The 23,289-nt window shown below is 43.2% G+C and overlaps 1 protein-coding gene across 17 annotated transcripts in view; it reads right to left on the bottom strand.

Moving 5' to 3' along the window:
- The window catches only part of Camta1 (calmodulin binding transcription activator 1), an 820,478-nt gene that overhangs the window by 716,478 nt on the left and 80,711 nt on the right, over window positions 1-23,289 (bottom strand). For 4 of the 17 annotated variants that reach the window (XR_009058002.1, XR_009057999.1, XR_009058003.1 and 1 more), the window contains one exon: window positions 16,953-17,437. The exons of 11 other annotated variants lie outside the window; for them this stretch is intronic. The gene's annotated coding sequence lies outside the window, so the exon portion shown is untranslated. Of the gene's footprint in view, window positions 1-16,952; window positions 17,438-17,817; window positions 18,581-23,289 lie in introns of those variants that run through there. 2 more of the 17 variants (XR_009058001.1, XR_009058004.1) reach the window with 1 other exon arrangement.

Here is a 23,289-nt window from a genome sequence, read left to right as displayed (position 1 = left end):
GCCAGACCAAAGCAAGAATACTGAGGTTTAAAGAAGGCTGGGTCGAGGGTCCATCTCCATCACTGTCCACACCTCTCCTTCCCAATGTGCATCTGAACCACAGCTGCCTTGCTCCGTAGGGCCTGCTCTACGGCTGTGCACATGGGACACCCCCCCCCCCAGTTATTTCCAATAATGGGGTTCTACAGATGGCAACTGGCAAACACAGGCAGATCCTTGAGGCTCCAAAGCCATAGACCCAGTCAGCAGCTGACACATTTTACTCTTGCTCAGCAGAATATAGGATGAGACCAACAACATGCTCCACCCAGAATCAGTCTGTAATAGTCCATGTATTTTTTGCCAGTTGGTAGACATATGCATCGTTTCCAGTTTGGGGTTTCATATCAACATTATTGTCCGAGTCCTTGGAGGGAACTTTCATATTAATTTCTCTAAGGTAAATACTTAACAGAGGAATTGCTGGGCAATAGTACAGGTATTTAATTTCAGGGGAAAATAATGTAAAAATTCAAAGAGATTGTAGCTTTTTTTTTAATGTATGTGTATGTGTGTGCAGATGGCTTGAAGAATAAAAGAAGGTGCAGGGTCCCCTGGAATTAAGAGTTACAGGTGGTTGTGAGCCACCTGCCGTGAGTTCTAGAAACAGAACTCTAGAAAAGCAGAAGTGCTAATAGCTGCTGAGCATCTCTCCAGGACCGAGGCCATCCTTCTTAATCCACAAGACACAGTCATTGCTCAACTCAGCAGCACCTGCCAGCAGCCTCTCACTGCAGACACGTGCTGGACACTCAGCCACTGTCCTTTCACTGAGTTCCCAAGTGAGTCTCAGGCAGCACGCCTCCCCACAGCCCCACACTCACTATTTGAGGATCTTCCTTTGTATAATTTCTGTTCCAGCTATTCACAGCTGCACACTGTAACAAATGCACAAACATGCACCCATGCCCCAGCCAAGACACTTGAAATTTCTATCATCCCACAGCTCCTGGGCCCCAGCCCCCAGCAGCCTGCCTCCTTTCCTGGTTTACCTTTGCATAATAGCATGTTGAAAGCCTTCTGGTTCTGGTTTCTTTTTGCTAAGCCTAAGTTATCTGAAAGTCACCCATGTCACATTACTCCTTTTCACTGAGGTCTATCCACTCCCTTGTGGACTGATGGCTGGGCTGCTTTGGATCTGGAGACGTTAAGAACCTTAGAAAACATTCATGAAAACAATTGCACAAACACAGCATCTCATCCTCTTAGGTAAGTACCTTGAAGAGGGACTGCTGGCCATACAATAAACACTGGATTATTAGATTTTCTTAATATATAGATTTATTTTTAAAATCAAAACCAAACCAGGCTTGATTTGAAGGTGCTGTGGCCTTGTGTGTCCACTCCCACAAGCTGAGTTTCGGGTGCTCTCAATCTTCACCAGACACTGTCAGGTTTCCTACTTTTTGTTTTGTTTTGAAGACAGTGTGAACTGGTATCACATCGTGGTATTTGGTTGCCCTTGTGACCAATTTTGTTAAACATCGTTTATCTGATGTCTGTCCCAATCTCTTGCCTGTTTCCACATTGGGTCTTCATATTATGGAGACCTATACAAGAACCGTGGGCATCATACATGCTGTCCTGTGAAACATGTTTTCTGCTCAGCCTCCTCCAGGCTGTGGCCTGGATTTCTGGGGTCCTATCTTTTCAATAAGACTTTCTATGAAGTCTAACATTCACTATTTACAGATTGTACCGGATGAAGAAGTTTCTTCCTAATCCTTCACATAAACTTTTGCTTTGTTTTTTCCTCAAGTGTACGATTCTATAACATAAACTTATGTCTACAGCCCAGCTTGAGTAACATGCAGAATCTAGGGTAAGGACCAGGCTTCTTCTCTTTGTACATGTGGGTGTCCAGGTGTATGTCTAGTGTATTAGAGGCTCCCTCAATTGAACTGCCTTTGCACCTCTGTCAAAGATCAATTGACAAGTCTATTCCTAGACTCTCAATTTTGTCCCATTGATCTTGATGTCTACTGTTCTGCAATATCACTGTCTTGATTGCTAGTGCTGCTTACAAGTCTGAAAACCAAGCAAGTGTGATCTTCTAGCTTTATTTTCAAAACTAACTTGGTTCTCCTAGGTCCTCTGAGTTTCCATATAAAGCTCACAATCAGCCATCTAAATTTTGAAGAGGATGGCACTGAATTCATAACCAATGCAAGAAAGACACTTGCTATGGCAGCACCAAACCACCTGACATAGTGTCTCCCTTTGACTCAGATGTCAAAGTTCTCTCTGAGGTAGTATCCAGTGCAGAGGTCAGGGTCACACACATTTTCTTTAAAGTATGGGATGCTACTATAAGTAAGACTGGTTTCAAATCTTCATCTCAGTTGATATATACCCTGTCAAAATCAAATTTTCAATAGGTGATTTGGATAAACTGCAGTTTTTCATAACTATGGTTTTTGCAAATAAAGGTTAAATTTTGAAGTTATAAACTCTGAAACTACAAAAAGTAGGTTGTTTTCAAAAATTAGAATGTGTACAGAAAAAAAAAGCTCACTCTAAGTTGACAAAATTGAGACTTCCAAGCTTCCACTGTTAGATGCCCTCTCTTCTGGAGCTGATGGGAACCTGTTACGTCACAGTTTAGCAGTTGGCCAGAGGCACGGCATGTGGTCGACAGCCAGGAGCAGAGGTCTCTCCACCCCAATATACAGGCATTACTCTGCATTTACAGTAAAAGGACCTCAGTCTAGTCAACAGGCTTAGGGGCTCAGACCTGACTGATTGCAGAGAGTTCTCCATTTTATCCGTTCAAAGATTCCAAAGAGGGAGCTGTTAACAGCATTTTCCCCACCAACACAGACCCACATAAAAAACAAAGACGAAAAAAAAAACAAAAACAAATGTTGTTTTTTAGCCAGAGGCCACACTAAATTCACCGAGTTTTTGGTACAATGACTGACAGACATAAGGAGAAACAAGAAGACAGATCATCAGATAAAACAGGCTGAAAATGTATTTCTGCCGTGTGGATTGTTTTTGTCCATCTTACACAATTTGACTATGGTCCTCAGTTGCATCTATAGTGGTATCTGCAAGGACTTGTTCAAAGTTAGTTACAGCCTGCGTAATGGAAGCCTCTACTATTTACCATGCTCATGCTTTCTCCTGGTGCCTTAGAAGCCGACTTCATTACTATGAGGCAGTGGAGCTGTATCTCAAGTGCACGTCTTACATGTGTATAACTTTTAACAGTGGAGTAAGTCTCGAGCACTCCACTGCCATTCGATCAAACTCAAAGCAAGTGATTGCTGAGTTCCCAATTATGCTCAACCTTAAATCACTGTTTGCGTTGATTGCAGACCCAGCCCTGCAGGGAGTTGTGCAAAAGCATGTATTTGGCAAGCTTTCAAACCACGGCAACAAAACATGTGCTGAGGAAAATGATTCAAAACATTAAGAAAGCAGTCATTTATTTTAGAAGGCCTGTTCACGTGAGACAATAAGCTGCTTCCCAGAAAAGGTGCCATCCATCAGGAAACCCTACAGCCCAGGACACACTGGCTGGAGTGTGCCTCTGCTATCATGGGGCCTTGGTGAATATTTATCATCCACATGCATCCAACATGGATGAGCAGTCTGGGTACATGCCTATAATGGCGCACAGCTACCATGGGCAGCAAAGCTCCCCACTTGGGAGCCATACCCAAGGTCAGATGGCCTCATGGAGCCTAGAGACATACCTGAGTTTCCATATAAGCCTGTGCACTCAAAGAAAGAGGACAGTTCAGGTGTCTTTGTACTGGGTTGACATCATCCATTTCTATGTTAAAAAAAATCCACTGAACAAGACAGACTATGGTTCACATTAACCAGGGGTCTCCTGTAAGGCCTACATGATAAGAGACCATAGGTACACCGAGAAATCAGGTTATTAAACAAGCCAAGCTAAGCCTGTGAAAGAGAAGGTTGGAACCCACTGAGACACAGCTGGGAAAAGCCCTTCTCAGTACCTTTCCTGAACAATCCCCCAAAAGCCAACTACCATCTTCAGAGGCCAACTACGTGCCAATCTATGCCAATCCCACCACTCACCACCCCCTGTGAACTTCAACCTGTCTTCCTGCATGGTGGACAGCCAGTAAATCAGACAAATTATAGCAGACGCACCGTGGTAAAGAGCACGGTGATTTGCTCTCTTAATCAGGGCACACAAGAAGTTTAACAAATATTTAATCTCCTCAACCCATTTTAGAAAACAAGCCTCTGGAATCTCTGCTCTCCTAAGGTTACAATGTCAAGAGTTGCAGGAGTTTTTAGACACCTCTAAACATGTCACTTCAAAGATGAGAGGAATTACAGGCTTGTAGTCATCCAGAAATCCCTGCAAGTGCTTTAGCCATGAAAAGAAAGGTTAGAAGAGCCTGGGTCTTGCATGCGTAGGAAGCTCTCCTGGCTCTTCTGAGACTGGGAAGAGAGACTAATGATGAGTGGGACTTCTCCACGGCCCACACTTAAGGTCCATCAAATACAACCAGCAAGTCATTTCCTCAGGACTTATCAGAAGACTTAGAAGTGATGACTTTCAAGTATTTCAATTATAACTACTGTTGGTCAAACAGTATCAAATGTACCATACACACTAGATTCTAATGATGTATGCAGGAAAGTCAAGTACCCTCTCAGTCCCAGGACCACTGACCACCAGCAATCCGTGCATACAGGAATATGGTTACAGCATTCTGGTAAACTAAAGTCACCTCACTAACTTCAAACACTACCAGCAAGAGGTCCATTCCAAAGTGGCAGAATGGAGGCATGCAGTGACAGCTTTCCTGGTAAGAGGAGGTTCAAAGGAACTAGGATACCAGAGACCAACAGACCCTACTTCTCCTCCCCATCCCTTGCTGAACTTAATCACATCCACCCACTGCCGTGGGAAACAACCTGCTGCTGCTCTTACACAGACTCTGCTAACCGGTCAACAGCCTCATCTAGCCCCTCCGCTGATATACACAGCACCATGGTAGTTAAGGACCAGGCCAGTGGCTTGGTTCCCACTTTGTTCATTCCAAGTCCAACAGTTACACAACCAGGCAGTTAAGGCACCTGTACTTTCACAGCATTTCATAGGTTCCAGTCAGATAGGAGGGACTCTTGGTAAACCAATCTAACAAACAGATACTCTAAAGTCTTTCTGTATATGTTGCTTTTATTGGTTAATAAATAAAGCTGCTTTTGGCCAATGGTTTAACAGAGTTAAGCCAGGCAGAAAATCCAAACAGAGATGTAGAGAGAGAATATGCGGAGCCAGGAAAAAACCCTGCTAGAGACAGACGCCAGAAGGACCCTTGCCAGTAAGCCACAGCCACGTGGCGATACACAGATTAATAGAAATGGGTTAATTTTAAAATATAAGAGCTAGCTAGCAATATGCTTAAGTAATTGCCAAACAGTGATTTAAATGGTATAGTTTCTGTGTAATTATTTTAAGTTAGGGCGGTCAGGAAGCATATTAGCAGCCTCCCACAACAAATTTGCACCAACATGGTCAACTAAATCCACCTAAAAACCTGAGAGAGCTTGAAAAGGAATTCTAGATCCCCACCCCCAAAACCTCTCCCGCAAAAAACAGAGTTTAACACAATTTCTTGCTGTTTGCTGGCAGAAAGCAGAGATGTGGCTTCTTTAAGAGGTTTCCTGACTCAGCTTTAGCAGTAAATCCTAAGTGGCTTCTTTTTTTTATTTATTTATTTATTAAAGATTTCTGCCTTCTCCCCGCCACCACCTCCCATTTCCCTCCCCCTCCCCCATCAAGTTCCCCTCCCTCATCATCCCTAAGAGTAATCCAGGTTCCCTGCCCTGTGGAAAGTCCAAGGACCACCCACCTCCATCCAGGTCTAGTAAGGTGAGCATCCAAACTGCCTAGGCTTCCACAAAGCCAGTACGTGCAGTAGGATCAAAAACCCATTGCCATTGTTCTTGAGTTCTCAGTAGTCCTCATTGTCTATTATGTTCAGCAAGTCCGGTTTTATCCCATGCTTTTTCAGACCCAGGCCAGCTGGCCTTGGTGAGTTCCTGATAGAACATCTCCATTGTCTCAGTGTGTGGGTGCACCCCTCGCGGTCCTGAGTTCCTTGCTCGTGCTCTGTCTCCTGCTCTTGATTTGGACCTTGAGATTTCAGTCCGGTGCTCCAATGTGGGTCTTTGTCTCTGTCTCCTTTCATCGCCTAAATGTTTTTCTTTGGGTTCACCTTCTTAATTAGCTTCTCTAGGATCACGCATAATAGACTCAACGTCCCCTATTCATGGCTAGAAACCAAATATGAGTGAGTACATCCCATGTTCCTCTTTTTGGGTCTGGCTCACCTCACTCAGGATAGTGTTTTCTATTTCCGTCCATTTGCCTGCAAAATTCAGGAAGTCATTGTTTTTTACTGCTGAGTAGTACTCTAATATGTATATATTCCATACTTTCTTCATCCATTCTTCCATTGAAAGGCATCTAGGTTGTTCCCAGGTTCTGGCTATTACAAACAGCGCTGCTATGAACATAGTTGAGCATATACTTTTGTTGTATGATAGGGCATTTCTTGGGTATATTCCCAAGAGTGGTATTGCTGGGTCCAGGGGTAGGTGGATCCCGAAATTCCTGAGAAACCGCCACACTGTTTTCCAAAGTGGTTGCACAAGTTTGCATTCCCACCAGCAATGGCGTGTACCCCTTTCTCCACAACCTCTCCAGCAAAGGCTATCATTGGTGTTTTTTATTTTAGCCATTCTGACAGGTGTAAGATGGTATCTTAAAGTTAAAAAAAAAAAAAAAAAAACCTGCAGCTTCCTGGTTGGCCAACATAAACGGCCCTGGCTTGGACTCTTTTGGAAGGTCTGGCTACAGAGCATTTAAATGGGGTCTGTGAGCAATGTATTACAAATTGCTTAATGGCAACACAGACCCACTGCAACCTGACCTGGATCTGGGGTGGAGAGAATGGCTCTCAGAGGCAGTAAACATGCCTCTGTCATGTTGAAATGGGCAGAGCCAACAGGCAGTGCTGTGAAGTTGGCCATAGCCATGCCCATTTAGCATTAAAAAAAGGCACGTCTGGTCAGAAAATAATTTCAAATACACAATAAAGACATATTCAGACAAAAAAAAAGACCTCTAAATGGGTAACAGTATTAGATAAATGTACATAGGCTTGGGAGAGCAAAAAAGAATATAGTTATAAAAAGAAGTAAATGGCTTTTGTTTAAAAAAAGGGTAAACTCTAGAGACAGAGTACAGTCAGCCATAGATTAAAAGGAGTAAAGTAAAATAAGCCATGTAAAGATGGAAAATATAGAGAGTCTGGATTATGCATATTATTGTGTTCTCTTTGAATATTTTGACTGTAAAGGAGCTACGTACAGAGAGACATTGTATTTATAGGCTGCTAAGCTAAGCCAACATATATATTTTAAAGATATCTTGACTTCAAAATTTGAGTCTAAGGATTTGTTACTTTGGAAAAGAGGTTCTTCTTTTGTTTCCACAGAGGATTAGTACCTGCGGATTCCTTCCAGATTAATGAGGTTTGATGGACCAAGACCCTCTGAAAGGTTTCCGTGAACACCTTCTGAAATTACTTAATCCAACAAAAAGCAAGAAGCAGTTTGGAGAGAATTACACCCAAATTTCCAAATATTGTTTATAAATGTTTCTTCACACTTAAAGATAGATATGATATAGAGATCAATACTTTTCATTGGTATGAATCTTGGTTTATTGATAACAAATTTAAGATCAATTTTGTTAAATATCTGCTCTTGATTAAGGTATTGTTTGTGCAGCTCATTTAAAGATGTAATGGATAATTAAGAAATACAGGTTAATAAAGAGTCATCTATAATAGTCAAGCTTGTAGTCATGTTAGGGTTTCGAGCTGTAAAGAGATTTCACATAGGTATTCTTCAAATCTTTCAAAGACTACAGAATGTGGCATTTAAAATGTTTTAAGAACTTAGGACTTTTCATGACAGTGAGACACATCTGCTCCTGGTAGCTCCAATCTATTTCAAGAGGAAGATGGGCATCAAAAAGGTTCCTTATGGAATTTGCTAGCCATTTGGGCAAGAAACTGCTCTTGCCTGAACTGCTTGATATTAAGGACCCAAAGAAAAATGACTTCTGAACTTCCCTAAAGGTAAGATCGTCCTTTGGGATTCCTGTTTCATAAAAAATTCTGCCAGAAATTCTGCAGGACACAGAAGAAATAAATTGACAAACTGCCAATATAGGTGGAAATATCTTTGATATCTCTTGCTTCATGGAAAAGTCTGCTGGATACTATGGGTGCCCGCAACATTACAGAACTTTGGGTGACTGTCCAGGCAGTGAGATGTCTCTGTCAATTCTAGGGTTCTGAAAGTTGTTTATAATGTACTTCCTGTTTACTTAGGTAATATATCCTTCTGGAGTCTTTAATGGAGTTGAAAATAGTTATAGTTTTCCTTAGCTATGATAAAAGATAAATATAAATAATGTAACTATAATTCTTGCTTGATGTTTTATTATATGTAATTTTACTATATGAAAGTTAAAACCTTCCTTTTTAATTAAACAGAAAGGGAGAAATGATGTGGGACGTCCTTCTGTATATGTGTTGTTTTTATTGGTTAATAAATAAAGCTGCTTTAGGCCAATGGTGTAACAGAGTAAAGCCAGGTGAGAAATCCAAAGAGATGTAGAGAAAAAGTAGGTGGAGTCAGGAAGAAGCCATGTGGTTCTGCCAGAGAAAGATGCCAAATGAAACCTTGCCTGCCAATAAGCCACAGCTACGTGGTGATACACAGAATAGAAATGGGTTAAGATATAAGAGCTAGCTAGCAATACACTTAAGTGACTGGCGAAGCAATGATTTAAATAAAATAGTTTCTGTGTGATTTATTTCAAGTCTTAGCAACCTCCATCAACAACCAGGTAGTTAAGGCACCTGTACTTCCACAGCATTAGGCTCCAAACAGGAGAGACTCTTGATAAGTCCATCTAATAAACTGATACTCTATCAAAAGCAACTCAAGTCCTTCTGCTCCAAGGTTTAATCCTCGAATCTCAGTTTAAAAAAAAACAAAAAGTCCATTTCACTATAAATGAACTGTTTCCAGTTGTACAACCCAAACACTGTAAAACAGGTAGCAGAAAATCAGAAAACGGAGTTGTACAAGAGAGCTTTTACTCAGCAGGCAGGTCTCCTGAGTTCCACAAGATCAGAGTCAGTGGTTCGACAGTTTGGGGAGGCAGGGTATATCTAAGACTCTAAGTTGGAAATGTAATTCTTTTTTTACCTAAGGAAGTTTTGTGCAAAAGGTCCAACTAGCTACAAGAGCTCCCTCACTTTTCTAAGTATCAACAGCTGTCCATATTTTCTACCCAGATCTCGAAGTGTGGTAGTTTGAATGTAATTGGCCCCAATAAGCTCATAGAGAGTGGCATTATTAGGTGGTGTAGCTTTGTTATAGTAGGCATGGCCTTGCTGGAGTGTGCCATTGGGAGAGTGTGGTTTTGAGGTCTCATATGTGCCCAAGCCATACCTAGTGCCACAGTTCACTTCCTATTGCCTTCTGATCAAGATGTAGCCAGCACCACATCTGTCTGTACACCACCATGCTCCCGGCCAAAGTAATAATGGACTGAACCTCTGAAAATGTAAGCCGCCACCTCAATTAAATGTTTTTCTTTATTAGAGTTGCTGTGGCCATGGTGTCTCATCATAGCAATAGAAATCCTAAGACAGGTAGTCAGGAGAGAAACCAAGAAAGCCAAACGCTACTACTAGCTAAGGTTTCTATTTTTACAGATACCTGTATCTCAACAGATCTATTTCCAAGCCATAGTGACTGCTGAACCTGGAAAGTGTCCTTACCATACTCATCAGGGATATCACAGGAGCCACAGGAAATGGTACCTACCTTTCTCAGGAGTAGCTTCCTGCAGACCTACCAAGCTCCTACTATGGACAGAAAGTACATAGCTCTTCACCCCACCTAGGGGGTGGAGCTTCCACATAGGGTTGGGGCATGTCTCCTAGGGGCATCAGGATACCCTTTGAGAAGTTAGCTATACCAGATAGCAGTCTCCTCCCACACAAGCTCCTCTCCCACATTCAGTTGGTCAATGCCTCTGTTCACTCAAGGAACTTGACTGCTGGGAACACAGCTGAGGGGGCAGACCTGAGAGCTGGTGTGGTGGGGAGGAGACAAAGATCAAAATAAGGAGACCGTTTTTTGACTGATAAATGCTACAGAGAAAACAAAAGTGTACATAAATGATGTGGACTGCATATGAAAGGATCATCAGGTCGGAGGAGACAATCCTTGGATTGAGCTCTGGCTGGTACAAAGGAGCCAGCACACAAAGGGGAAGGGCTGATGGGAAAGCTTTCCAGGAAGGCAAAGCAGGAAATGCCTAATAGAACCATGTCTGATGTGTTCCAGGTTTGGGCAGCCTCGGTGACTGGGAGTGGAGCAACTGATAGAATGACAAGCAGGCCAGAGATACTCCAAGTATACAACTGCTACTCTCACTCCTGGACAGACACCACGGCTGTTGCACAGGGAGACAAGAGAGGCAGGGAGTCCAAGGAGGAAATGGAAACAGCCGTCCAAAGAAAGAGGCAGCCTGGTCTCGGGTGATGTAGAATCTGATCCATGTTAGAAGGAAATAAAAGAACCTACAGATGGATCAGATGTTTGGGATGAGGAAAGGCAAAATCAGGGGTTCCCAAGAGTTCCGGCTTTAACTAATATGCTTTTCATGTTCTAGGAGATGGGGTACATATAGACCAGGCTGGCTTCCAATTTGCACTCCCCATGCCTCAGTCTCCCCAGTGCTGCAATTACAGGAATGCCCCAGCCCAGTTTACTCTTCTTCACTCTTCCATGTTCTTTTTATCAGCACTGACTTCAGCCCTTGGCAGCTTTTAGCAGTGGCTACCAGAACAGCAAAAGGCAGACTCAAATGCACACACACAAGTCTGGTAAGTTACGGTAGGAGCGCCAGCTCCCAGCCTACAAGACACCCTCTCCTCCTACCATCCCCCTCCTCCATGAAGAGCCACTCTGAGGCCCTCCACCAGCAGTGCTCCCAGAACAACTTGAGCTTCCTATCACAGGCTTTTTAAAGCAGGTACTTTCTCTAGCTCGAGTTTGCCACTGTTTAAAATGTTGTGCTAGTTAGCAGTAATTATGTAAATGCAAGCAGCCATTTCTATTTTTAAAAGGGAACCCCATTTAGCATTCTTACATCCTGAAATGTTTAAAATAGCTAGTCCAGGGGTGCCTTTACTTTATTCAAACTGTTTGTGGGTTTAAATACAGGTTCAGCAGAAACCAAAGCAAGCCAAACCTTTGCTTTCTATTAAATGTCTAAAGCAGAGGATTAAAAAACAAACTATTTTCCATATTTTACAGAAAGCGGCCATCAGATCAGCACCATGGCAGCATATTGACTGCCAGGCACTGCTGACACTGGAGAAGGAATCAACTTGGGGAAGGATGGATTTCTTTAAACTCTTCAAAAAGGGGGAAAATACATTTAAGCAACTCTTTAAATCACAGCATCTCCCAGAGAACCCACAAAGCCTTTCTTCTTCTTCCCAAACCTACTGCTTTTTAAAGGCAGCTTTTGCCCCTTAATTCCACATGAAATATTCAGTACAGCATAATTAAATTTTATTCCATGCTATTTTTACTGGGCTCACTGAAATAGAGGGTGCTCTCATCTTTAAAACAAACTTCCCAGCAACTCAGCTTGCAGTGAACGGCTGGTGCTCAAGACTGAACTTAAAATGCAAAAGCTATTTTAAAGGCCTCTGCCAGTGCAGGGTAGTCACAGGGGTACTGAAAACGCAGGCTTGACCCTACAGTCCACCAACCTTCACACTAGCAACCAACCCAGCTTTGTTTCCCTAATTGTCTTTGCAACACGGCACCGGACAGCTCAGATCTTCATTTCCAACTAGAGTCTCTGTTCGCTTTCTGCTTTCTATGTGGTAGGAAAGGAGACAGAAATGCAAACAAGTACCCGTCCACGGCTGAGAGAAATCTGTGGTTTCAGTATTTGGATAACTGGGTCTTTTACTAGCCAGGGAATAGGCCTAATGGATTGGATTTTTTTTTTATATATACAAACCGTACTCGTAATGTCTCTTCCAGATAGGATCAGTAGGCTACAGAATCTGACACAAGAGAAAGAAAGTGTTCCATCTCTCAAATGGTGAACAGGAAAGCTCACTATCCAAGAAAGCCCAGCACTGTGGCCTTTCCCGTGGCCTCAAGAGGAAAAGTCCTCACTGTAAGATAAAGCTCTCCCAGGAACACCCATGACAGTAACATCTGCATCCTAGATTCTACCAACCTGAAACTGTCCCTGTTGATGGGATGACAGAGTCCAAAGTTTATTCACTCTTCATTTCAGCAGACTGTCCCACGTCCTATAACTTCCTAGAACCATTTAGATGCAGAGGGTGAGCAAACCAACAACCAAGACCCACACAACAAACACCAGAAACTGTACGGACAGCCTCCAGGAATCAACTCTGGGTGCCAGACAACAGACAACACTCCAGACACTTCTTCAGCTTTAATGAGACTATTAGGCTTTCAAAGAATCAAAATGTATCTTAACCCACTCATTTGTCCTTGCAGACCCACTTATGCTATTGACTCAAAAGAAAAGCAGACCTCTGGAGGTATGCCTTAATCCCTGCACTCTCGAAGCAGAGGCCGGTGAATCGCTGAGTTCCAGGCAAGCCAGAGGTACATAGTTAAGATACTATCTCAAGAGAAATAAGCAAGGAAACAAAGCACGAGGGCCAGGTGAGACAGCACTCAGGAAGCGAAGGCAGGAGGATCAGGAATTAAACTGTCCCCGGTTACACAGCAGCTCTAAGACTAGCTGGAGCTACATCTCAAAAGAGCACAACAGAAAAGCAACGAGCCCCACCTGCCAAACTCACCAAAGTGGTGAATTGAGACTTGACAGCCCAGTGCCTGTTATTAATTGCCACAACCATCAGTACAGGGGACTCTTCTGAGCTGTGATGTTCTTAGAAATGGACATCAATCAACACAAGAGCAAGACAGGTGACAACAATATTTAATTTTCATAGGACAGGAACGGGTAGGGTATTATAATTTACCTAAAGCATGACTGCCTCCATTATGCATGCAAACTTTCTCTCTGGAGATGCTGCTTCTGTCTGCATCCCAGTTTTTCCATAAGATGCTCTACTAGTTTCTCAAGGATTGGCCCTTATCACGTTTCTTTCAAATAGCTCAGTGGTACTTATAGGAACAAAAACTGTATGTTGCAGATCTCTACTGACGAGGTTTATCTTATACAACCTAGTGTTCACAGAACAGTTACAGCCTCACATAAGCAGTCCACCACCCCAGAGCCCATCATAGTGCTGATGGAGTCAACACAGCTTTCACTAACCAAAGCACAAAAGAGCCCGTGCTGCCTGACCCTTGGTTTCTCCTGAAGAGAGTGGTGAAGTTTTGCTAATTCTATCCTAACAATGCCAACTTCGAAACAATGAAGATATAGAACAAGAAAACTGTCTACTAGGCATTAAAGAATTGTTATGCATAACTAGCCTAAGGTCACTAGGAGTCTCATCAATGTAAAGGTAACAGCAGTCTTTTCAAAAGCAAAGGCTGCAGGAGAAATGGGTTGGAGGTGCTGGACTGCTTGCAGAATGATTGGGACCAAGGTCTGTGCTCTCACTGTGGCTCTCAACCAAGTCAACCCTTGCTCTTACTTCATCTTGTTCATAAAAAAGGACAAAGCTCTCCCTACTCATCCCTCGCATGAAAAAGCCAAGTGACATGGCATGTCACTTTCTTAAATGAAAGTATGTGAACTGCAAGGAGTTTCCATGTATTTCCATATATGTATTAAAACTAGATCGCAGATTGTGGAGCCTTCTACTTAAGTGTATGAGAAGCAGCTCTGAGACCGAAAACACAGCGCTGAAACACGAATGTCACGGACCACCCTGTCTACTTAGGTTGTGCCTATCAGTTAACTGTACAAATAGGGGTAAACTTAGGCATGAAGATGCTGGAAAAAAATCACAGAAAGTGTTTCTAACATCAAATAGCCAGAGACATGAAATGAAGTCAAAACTGAAGGTGGTCTGCAGACAAGTACCAGGTCTATAGTGGAACTCAGGGACCAGAGGCAAACATTACAGTCTTCAGCAAAGTGCTAAGTGGACAACTAAACCAAATTTGACCCAGGTTTGAAGTGATGATATAGGGAACACATTCAAGAAAACCCAAGGGTATCAAAGGGCTTACCAGCATGTGTAAACTCAGTCCCATCTTTGGAACTTTGTTGTTAAATACAAAGTTAACCCAAAATAAAGGGTTGGTTTTTGTTTTAATTGTCAAATTTTAAGTACCAAAGGCAGGGCTTGCTGTTCAGTGAAGCGAACATGCCTTTCGCAGCAATCTTGGAAAGTTCATCTGTTTGGCCCTTGAGTTCACCCCTTAGCTTCATCCTCCAAGCTGTTTCACTGATAGAGACCCACACAAGGTATAGCCACTTCCCCAGGCCCTATAGCCACGCAGAACTGCAGACAGATTTGGTGTCTGCTCTTCCTGATGCCAAAATCCAGAGTAATAGAATCTGGCCAGGGGACCTCGGTGGGAAAGCTGGCTCCAGAGAATACCAGAGGGACAAATAAGGCCATGGAGACCAACCCTCCAAGCCTGGGCCAAGCAATGCCTGTAAATCACCCAAAGCTAGCAGGGAGGCCTTCTCATTAATTCGGGAACTGACAGCATGTCCCTTCTGAAAAGGCAGGCTAAAGAATGCATCCTAGGCAATCTGAATACCAGCATATTCTTTCTTACAACAAGCCCATGTGAGACAATCCTCATCCAGAGTGTCACTCAAAAATTTGAGGAAGGCACTAAGTCAACTCCATTGCCAGGCTTAATGGAGTAGTAAACCGGCAGGCATGAAACGTAAGAAAAAAACAAACAAAAGACAAAAATCCAAGTTGGTGTAAATCAGCACCTGGAGGAAAAGATGACTAAACTAACTGTAAGGCAAAGCCTCTTTACAGAGCGAGCCCAAGGCTCCTGGGTCAGAGTCCCTCTCTGCCTGATGTCCTCTGTGTACCACCAGAGGGCACTAACTCATGGGAAGGCTCTTTCAAAGCATATGGCATGTCATTTAAACTGTAGGAACACTGAATGAGAGCTAGATTTTGAATGAAGTGCTAAGTATGAAATTTTAACAGCGGCTTTAGACAGCCATTGGAAGTTTCACTGAATCCCACAAAACTTAAAAGGTATGCATGTCAACCGCAGCAAATGTAAACAGTAAGTCAATCTGATCTTCAGTCTGGTGAAAAGACAATTCAAAATGCATGAAGAATTGCTCCTCCATCTTTGGCCCAAGAGAGCGGTGACCTTGTCAACCACTCCCAGCTTCTTCCACACGCAAACAGGAACACCAAGAGACGAGTTGGTTGGTTTCTTAATCTGAGAAACCATTCTGTGACGAATTAGAAAGGAGATGTTGACCATAACAAATTATAGTGCACTTTATTAAGCAGGATTAAAACATGATTTCATTTGTACTTCAACCCGTCAATAAAGAGCATGCAGTTGTGTTCACTATGTCCGGGGTTGCTGCTCTAAGCAAATTAACTTACATAAAATACAACTTACCCCAAGAAGTTCGAAATTTCTGTTTTAGTAAAAAGTTCAACCTTGCATTTTTTTTTACTACAACCAAAAATTTTCCTTACATCTGTACCCTCTACTGGGATTTATTCATCCACACAATTCTAATAGGGGTCTGTGAGTTCTGCCTCATTAACCCCTTTCTGCAATTACACCCTCGTCTCAAAATTCACACGTCTTACACTTCCACGGGAGGAAACAGTGACATTCAAAATAACTCAATGACTTGTCTAGTGCAAATGGCATCACAACACCAAAGGCTTTAGTTTCCTGGTTTGCTCTGTGGCACACAGAAAGGTCTGGTTTGAGCAGAGGTATGAGACACTCAGGTTTAATTGGTTCTTTGTCATGGTTTAGTTGACTCCTTCTGTGTGTAATAAGTTTACAATGAAGGGAACAAAACCTGACAGATAAGACACACTACACCTGGAGGTTATTCCTCACAAGCCAACGCTACAGACAAACTCACCTTGAGCCAGGGCCACTTCACAGGACACTGTCTCCTTGGGTCATTGTTCAAAAACAAAAACTCAAGGTTTGCAGGAATAATCCTTGTATTGTGACCTCTGCCAATGCACAAACAGATAAAGGTGGGCTGCAAGGGCTTCTGGGCCAGGACTTCTGCTGTTTCTCTCTACATACTGCCATGCATGCTTACCAATTGCCTCTGGGTGCTCTGGGCGACATGTGAGTATCACAGAGAGCACAGACTAAGATAGTTCTGCGACTAGTAAGTACTAAATGCACATGAGGCAGCTAAGTGTGTGTGGTCCACTGATGGCTGAGATGTCCTAAGCCTCATTACCTCCATCCAGCTCCGTAAGTCCTAGTCAGTGATTGCTTACTCTAGACAGCACCTGGACTGGACTGGACTCTGTCACGTATTGGATCATAGATACTGAGGAGACTATGTCTTTTCCTTTCTTCAATGGTGGTGATGCTACAACATGCCAGGGAAGCGACTCACATTCCCTCTATTGCTACTCAGGCAGCATGAATACCACAACACAGTGGCTCTACAATTCCTAATCTCACCATCTCAGATACTCTGCTTCTTGTATCTCCCTGAAAGAGCTGCAAAACAAAACTTCCTATTTATGTTACCATTCTGAAAGGCATACATAAATACATAAAGTACATAAACAGTAAATCAAAAGAGAAGAATGAGAAATGACGCAACACCAGTGACCCACTAGTTCACTGAACCACATTTATTGATATGCCAGGCGCTGTTCTGTGTGCTGGAGACAGAGACAACACACAGGCCCTGCTCTCATGGAGCTTCCATTCTTCTGGGAGGCAGTAATCAACACATGAACAGGTTATTGCTGGGTGAATGGTAATAAGAAAAGGGAAGTTTGGGGGCTGAAGAGACACTGGAAGCAGGGAATACACAGTGCAGGCTACTCCCTAGAGATAAGCGGCTGCGGTACTCTCTCACAGGCACACTGCATGAAGCAAGAGTAGGTCACTTGACTCTTATTTCATTTTTACTAAGATTCAACTCATATAAACTTGGGGTTTAAAGTGAAATAAATTCACTGATACAACTGTCTTGAAGCAGATATGAAGCTGGCAGGACGGAAAGCTCTCCCTATGCGCTCTGCCAGCTTCCTCCCAATGTGCCAGCCCTCACGGCTCCAGCTCTGTGGGTCCCTCTTCTTGCTGCGCCCATGAACAAGTGTGTGGTGAGAGCCTGAAATAAACAGGTGTAAAATGGGTCAAGACCGTCGCTTCTATTTCTGTTCTTAACTGAAGAAAATGTGTCCCACTTCCAGAGGCAGAGAGAGGAAACACGTGAGTAAAGGACAACTGAAGAATATTCTAAACACACTTATGAGTGTGTATTTGCACATGTGTCTCTACCCCACATGACCTATTTCCCAAAGATAATTCAAAATTGGGTCTTTCTTGTATAAAATGTCTTTTTGGCAATGTCACAGTATAACTTTTATTAGGCTCTGAGACAGACTGTTTAAAGAACCAAATTAAGAATTGAAAGCTCAAAGATGATCAAGGTCCAAGTTCAATTAACACTATTTTTACAAGGATTTTTTTTTTTTTACTTACTCTGCATATTCAGCACACTCCTTTGGTTTTTGTTTTTTTCTGACACGCATCCCAGGGGAGCCATTAGGTACAATCAGTTCTCTAACTCGGATTAATGTGTCTAAGTACATATTGATGGAACAGACAATACTTCGAGAGGCTGCCTTGCTAGAGTCTGTCTGTGCCACCCAGCACTGAGAAGGCTGACTCAACTCCTAGCACTTCTAACTGGTCACCACAGGCTAGTGTCCCAGGAAGTCAAAGGACACTTCCGAATCAATGTAAGATCTTAAGGAGCTGCCAGTGACTTCCACTGTAGCCCTTAAACTGTCCCAAAGCACAAAGCCACAGAAAGGAAACCTCAGAAGTCTCTACTTCCCTAGCTCAGGAGCTGGTAGGATGAGGGGCAGGCAGGCAGCAGGTGGAGCACATGGAGTGAGAAGTGCCTGGCTGCCTCCCAGGCCTCAGATTAGCACAATGTAAGCAGGACTGTAGTTCAGGGCTCAAGGGGGAGTAAAAGGCCCACAGCACCAGGCTATGCTCAATGCTTCATGGGCTTAGAATACAACAATAGGTTATATCGTGAAGAGGATCTACAGGTCAAAGTTCTCATGACTTATTCCCCAGGTGTTATTCAACTAAATTAGCAACTTGAGATATCAGAATAAACTGAAGATTCCAACATAAACCACATGTCATAGATTGTGGACATCTCTGGAATCAGACAGCAGCTTCTGACTTGTTTCCATTGCTCTCTGCACCTTTGCTTTCTGCTACCATAATTTAAGACCTGCATAAACAAAAACAGCATTTACTCTTCTCTTCTCCAATCAGTTCGGTCTGCCCTTTGACCTGAGTGTGCCTTTACCCCACCATCACTTCTCCCCCACCCACCCTAGTTCACTCACTCACACCACACACTAGTACTAGGCTGTGCTCCAGGGAAACAAATAAGGAGACCTAGCACCAGCTCCCAGAGAGCTCCTAACTCACTGAGGAAATAGATAGTGACAATTCACTGTACCAAGGGCCTTCACATAGATACAGGGGTACCACCCCATAACAACAGATAGCTGGAGTTAATGGCACTAAACAATACTCAAGAGAAGGGTTTGTGAGAAGCTGGCCTCTAGAATCTAAGAGGAGATGGGTTGAGCTGGTGCAGAGAATAGAGGGTAGAAAAGTGTTAGAGGGTGTAGGGAGGGGTCAAGAGGCAAGCAAGGTATAGCTGGGCGGGGGGCACAATGTAATGGGCCAGAGCTGTGGGTTTGGTTTTAGGTGTGTATGTGGACTCTCTGATGAAGACAAGGAATGGGTAGACACCTGCTTAAGGAAACCAAACATTGCTTTTGGGCGATGTTAGTCAAGCCTTAAGGTTCAGCAACAAATTTTCAAAATAAATACGTCACAAGTTTAAATGTTATACCTTGGATTTCTTTTCTTACTCCTTTCTCCCCCCACCTCCATCTCTCAGAACTCTAGTAACCCAGATCTAAATTAAAAACAGTGGGCAAAGATCAAAACTCACTTTCCTAGTCTGGACAAACTGACCTTCACTTTTAATGAGACTACAATTCCATGCACACCAGGGAAGTAATTGTGCTAACACTGCCTTCAAAGCTAAGCCTCTGGGATCTCCCATGGCCTGTGCTGTGACTCACAAGTGACATAACAGACAACCCTTCTGTCACTGAGACCCACTGCTCATCAGGATTTGTGTATGAAGGGATGAGTCAGTTTGTAGGCAAAACACTAACAACTAGCAGTGAAGCAAAACATTCAAGTTCACCTAATACCTTAATTTCCAGCTGGCTCTTGGTATTCATGCCCTTCTCCTCAGATGTTCTCATTAGGGTAGAGTCTGAGAGTGCTTAAGTAGGAGTCAGTTTCATTGTTTCTAAAACGTATTTCTTGAGCTCCCCACCCCCTTAAATGCAAGAATAGATTTAGGCAGGAAAAAGTTCTCAACCAACAGTGGGTTCTGACAGGCTACAGACCAGTTGGATCCCTCACTCTCTTGATACCAGTTGACATTAAAAAAAGAAAAAAAAATCCCACAATACACAGGACTCAAAATAGCTTCCTAAATACCTGTGCTTAGATCTTGAAATGAATTCCTGGTTAATCTTGTTGTTGTTGATTTTTTTTCAAGACAGGGTTTTTCTGTGTAGTCCTGGCTGTCCTGAACTTGTTCTGTAGACCAGGCTGACCTCAAATCTACCTGCCTCTGCCACCAGACCTAGTTAATCTTAATATTGTACAGAAAAATAACAAAAGGGACCATAAAGCAAACTTAGACTTGTTAAGAGGATGGAATCAGAGCACCATCCTGCGTTCTCTTGGGACTCAGATTAAGTTTGCATTAATAGTCTTCATAAAAAGTCCAGCAGAAGTGAGCCAATATCTCTGTCCCTGCAAACTACCTTACCTTTCCCCAGTCTTTAAGGCTAAAAACAGTTTTCACATTGAATTGACTTTTATTATCAAAGGCTCAACGTGGTCAAAGCCAACGCACACATATACACACACTGATTTGTGTGTGTGCAGAAATAAACTATATAGTGGTTAAGCTGCATGGCAAAATGATGACCTGGCCTTTATCAAGAGGACAGGAGAGTGTGCACACTGCTGTCTGTACCACACAGAAATGCCCTGAAGCTACTAAAAGTCGGCTTCTGTGGAGATTCAAACACCTTCAAGATTGTTGAGCTAAGTATTACTAACGGAATTTGAAGGATTTGAGGATTATGCCAAAATAAAGATCAGCATCAAAAGATACATGGAAATAAAGACTGTCTGAAACATTCATAGGGGCAACACCTTTATTAGCTACTCCTTGCTTGAATGAAAGCAGACAGAGGGCATCAGAAAGCTGCAAGGTGAGGAAGATACTACAGAAATGATGGCCCATGCTCTGGGAGTCCTATGAGAACTCCTGCTCTTATCCTGGGGCTTCAGTGAGGAAGAACAGCCCTCAGATCCACAGATGCTCCAACTCACCTCAATGGCTACTTAAAACAGGAACCCTCAACACTGGGTCTCCTCTCCTCCTTACAACCTAGAACTAGGAGCCAGGTGGTTTCAGGCCCACCCACCCAACTTTTCATGAACCTGAGCTTCTCTGTCCTCTGAAACTAGACTGCACTTTCATGGTCATCTGCAGAGTTTCACTGACCAGTGTGGCAGCCATGAACTTCCTGGTCACCTGAAACGTGCCCCTACTAGAATGAGGTGTGCCTAAAGTACACAATAACACACCAACTTCAAAGACTGTACTCAAACAGCACTATATCCTAACAACCTTTGTGGTACATGTCCACGTACATCACAATATACTACTGGGTGAAAGAGAGTGCCATCTGTTAAGGCTCATTTCATTCTGACCTTTTAAAACCAGCTCCCTTGAGGCCAGCCTGGACTACAGAGGTGAAACTCTTGTTTCAATAAACAAAGCTTTACCTGTGACCTACAAAAACTCCCAGGATTCTACTACTGGTACCTGCCCTGCCCTGCGGCTCTCATTTTCTCTCTGGACAGCACCATCAGCCTCTATCTGTCCTCCCAGTCTCTTCTCTGTTGTCAGCCCTGCACACATCTTGGAACCTCTGCTTTTGGCTGTCCTGCCTACTTGGGATGCTTTCACTCCAGACATCTACATGGTTCATTCACTGTCACATCCTTCATATTATCAAAAGGGAGTTAGATACCTGCTTAAGTTAAACCTGAGAGAGGGTGCACAAGAGCACTCTCAGACAAAGTTCACCTCAGTCTCAACCTGCTACCACTAATTATTAGAAATGAAATGGTCAGACCCCTTCATTAACACAAAACCTGGATCAGAAAGGCTAGGATGGAATGTCAACAGCACCAGCACTGCTTACTCAAATGAGGTGAAACAAGCTGTTTTGTGGTAACTGGTTTCCTCATCTGTGGATTTGGGAACAAAGAGGGATCTACTATCCTGTGTTCTGGGGAGCTCCGTGAGTTAATACATGGAACTGGCACATATAAACTCTCAAGTTATTGGCACTTGATATCTGTTCCTTGTTGTTCTTCTCCAACCAGCAGAGGTCTGTAAGAGGAAGGTGTGGCTTGTTTCTGCTTCATTCCATGCACCCAGACAGCCCCACACTAGACATCTGATAGCAGCTTACAAGAACAAAAGAATAAATATACTGGACATTGGGACTTTAGAGTTTTGAGGAGGACATGGAAGTTTTCTTCCAATCTACACCAGGAAAGAGTAGGCATTGGTCTTGGTAGTTGGCTCATGCCCGTAATTCCAACACTCAGGAGGCTTGAGCAGGTACATGGATACAAAGATAAGATCACCTTAGACTACCAAGTGAGACTACCCACTCCCTCAAAAAAAACAAAACAAAACAAAACAAAACAAAACACATTCTGGGTAGTTTTGTAGATGCTGTGCCTCCCTGGATAAACAGTCTCCTTGCTACCTTGAAACAAGTCATATGCACCACTTTCTGAGCAGTAGAGTTTAATTTCACAAGTTAGAAGCCTCCTACAATCTCAGACTATTTGCTAAAAAGTTACCCCCTACCCAAAAAAAAGTTCAGGTCTCAAAACAAATGACAGAAAAAAATAGATTTCAGTCTGTCATGTTAAAATTTGCACATGTATACTGCTTACTGAAATCACTAGCACTACCCTGCATCCGGATCATGTGGCATTTTCTGGATACCACCACGAAAAACCATTCAAAGCACTTTCCCCTGAGCTAAGACCACAGAACAGCTCACCAAACACTGAAGTCTCCCAAGCCCAAGCAGAGGTAGCTGAATCTCTAAGCAGTCCTGAGACAGACTTTGCTCACACGATGTACCAGGTCCCTTTGATCTGGCCTGTCTCACACCTACACACATGTATTCCTCCCAGGATAACTGAGCCTTGATTTACAGATGGTATTGATAGATTAAATTAGTTCCAAGATCTACCATCCTGGAGTAATACAGGCTCTTTCTGGGAAAGATTGGTTGCCTTTAAAAGCCATATAGAAGGAATGGAGAAAGGGAAGTGACCCAGTGCTCAGCAAAGGAAGGACCTGGCTCCTAACCTCTGACCTAATTGCTCCCTGTGAAAGACACAAAGGTGCCTTCAAGACGGTGATGCTGAACATAGCAAAAAAGGCACTGGTGCGATGTTGTAGTACTGTCACATCTGCCCTGAATGCCTTCAACCTCGTGTGCCTGACCGAATAAATGAAACCTGGGAGCAGAAGCCCAGGAGGTCATAGTGACATAGACATCATGTACCCCATGCATGGCTTGACTGTTTCCCTGCACTGCTCCAGCTTCCTGCTGATGGTGATGGGAATAAAAAATAGTGGCTGGAGGTCACTGGGAGGTCTTGAAAAATGGTAAGGTCTAGAGAGGTCTTTTCTGTTAGTTCTTGTGGTCATTGTGTTTTTTAAAATCTGCACTTGATTGACCATTAAGGTCACTGCAACATAGTGAAGGACTACTGTGAGGCAGGCAGGCA

This window comes from Chionomys nivalis, chromosome 11, assembly GCF_950005125.1.
Source record: "Chionomys nivalis chromosome 11, mChiNiv1.1, whole genome shotgun sequence".
NCBI classification, from domain to species: domain Eukaryota; kingdom Metazoa; phylum Chordata; class Mammalia; order Rodentia; family Cricetidae; genus Chionomys; species Chionomys nivalis.
The sequence above is the reverse complement of the archived record's forward strand: the minus strand, read 5'-3'. Positions and strand labels throughout refer to the sequence as shown.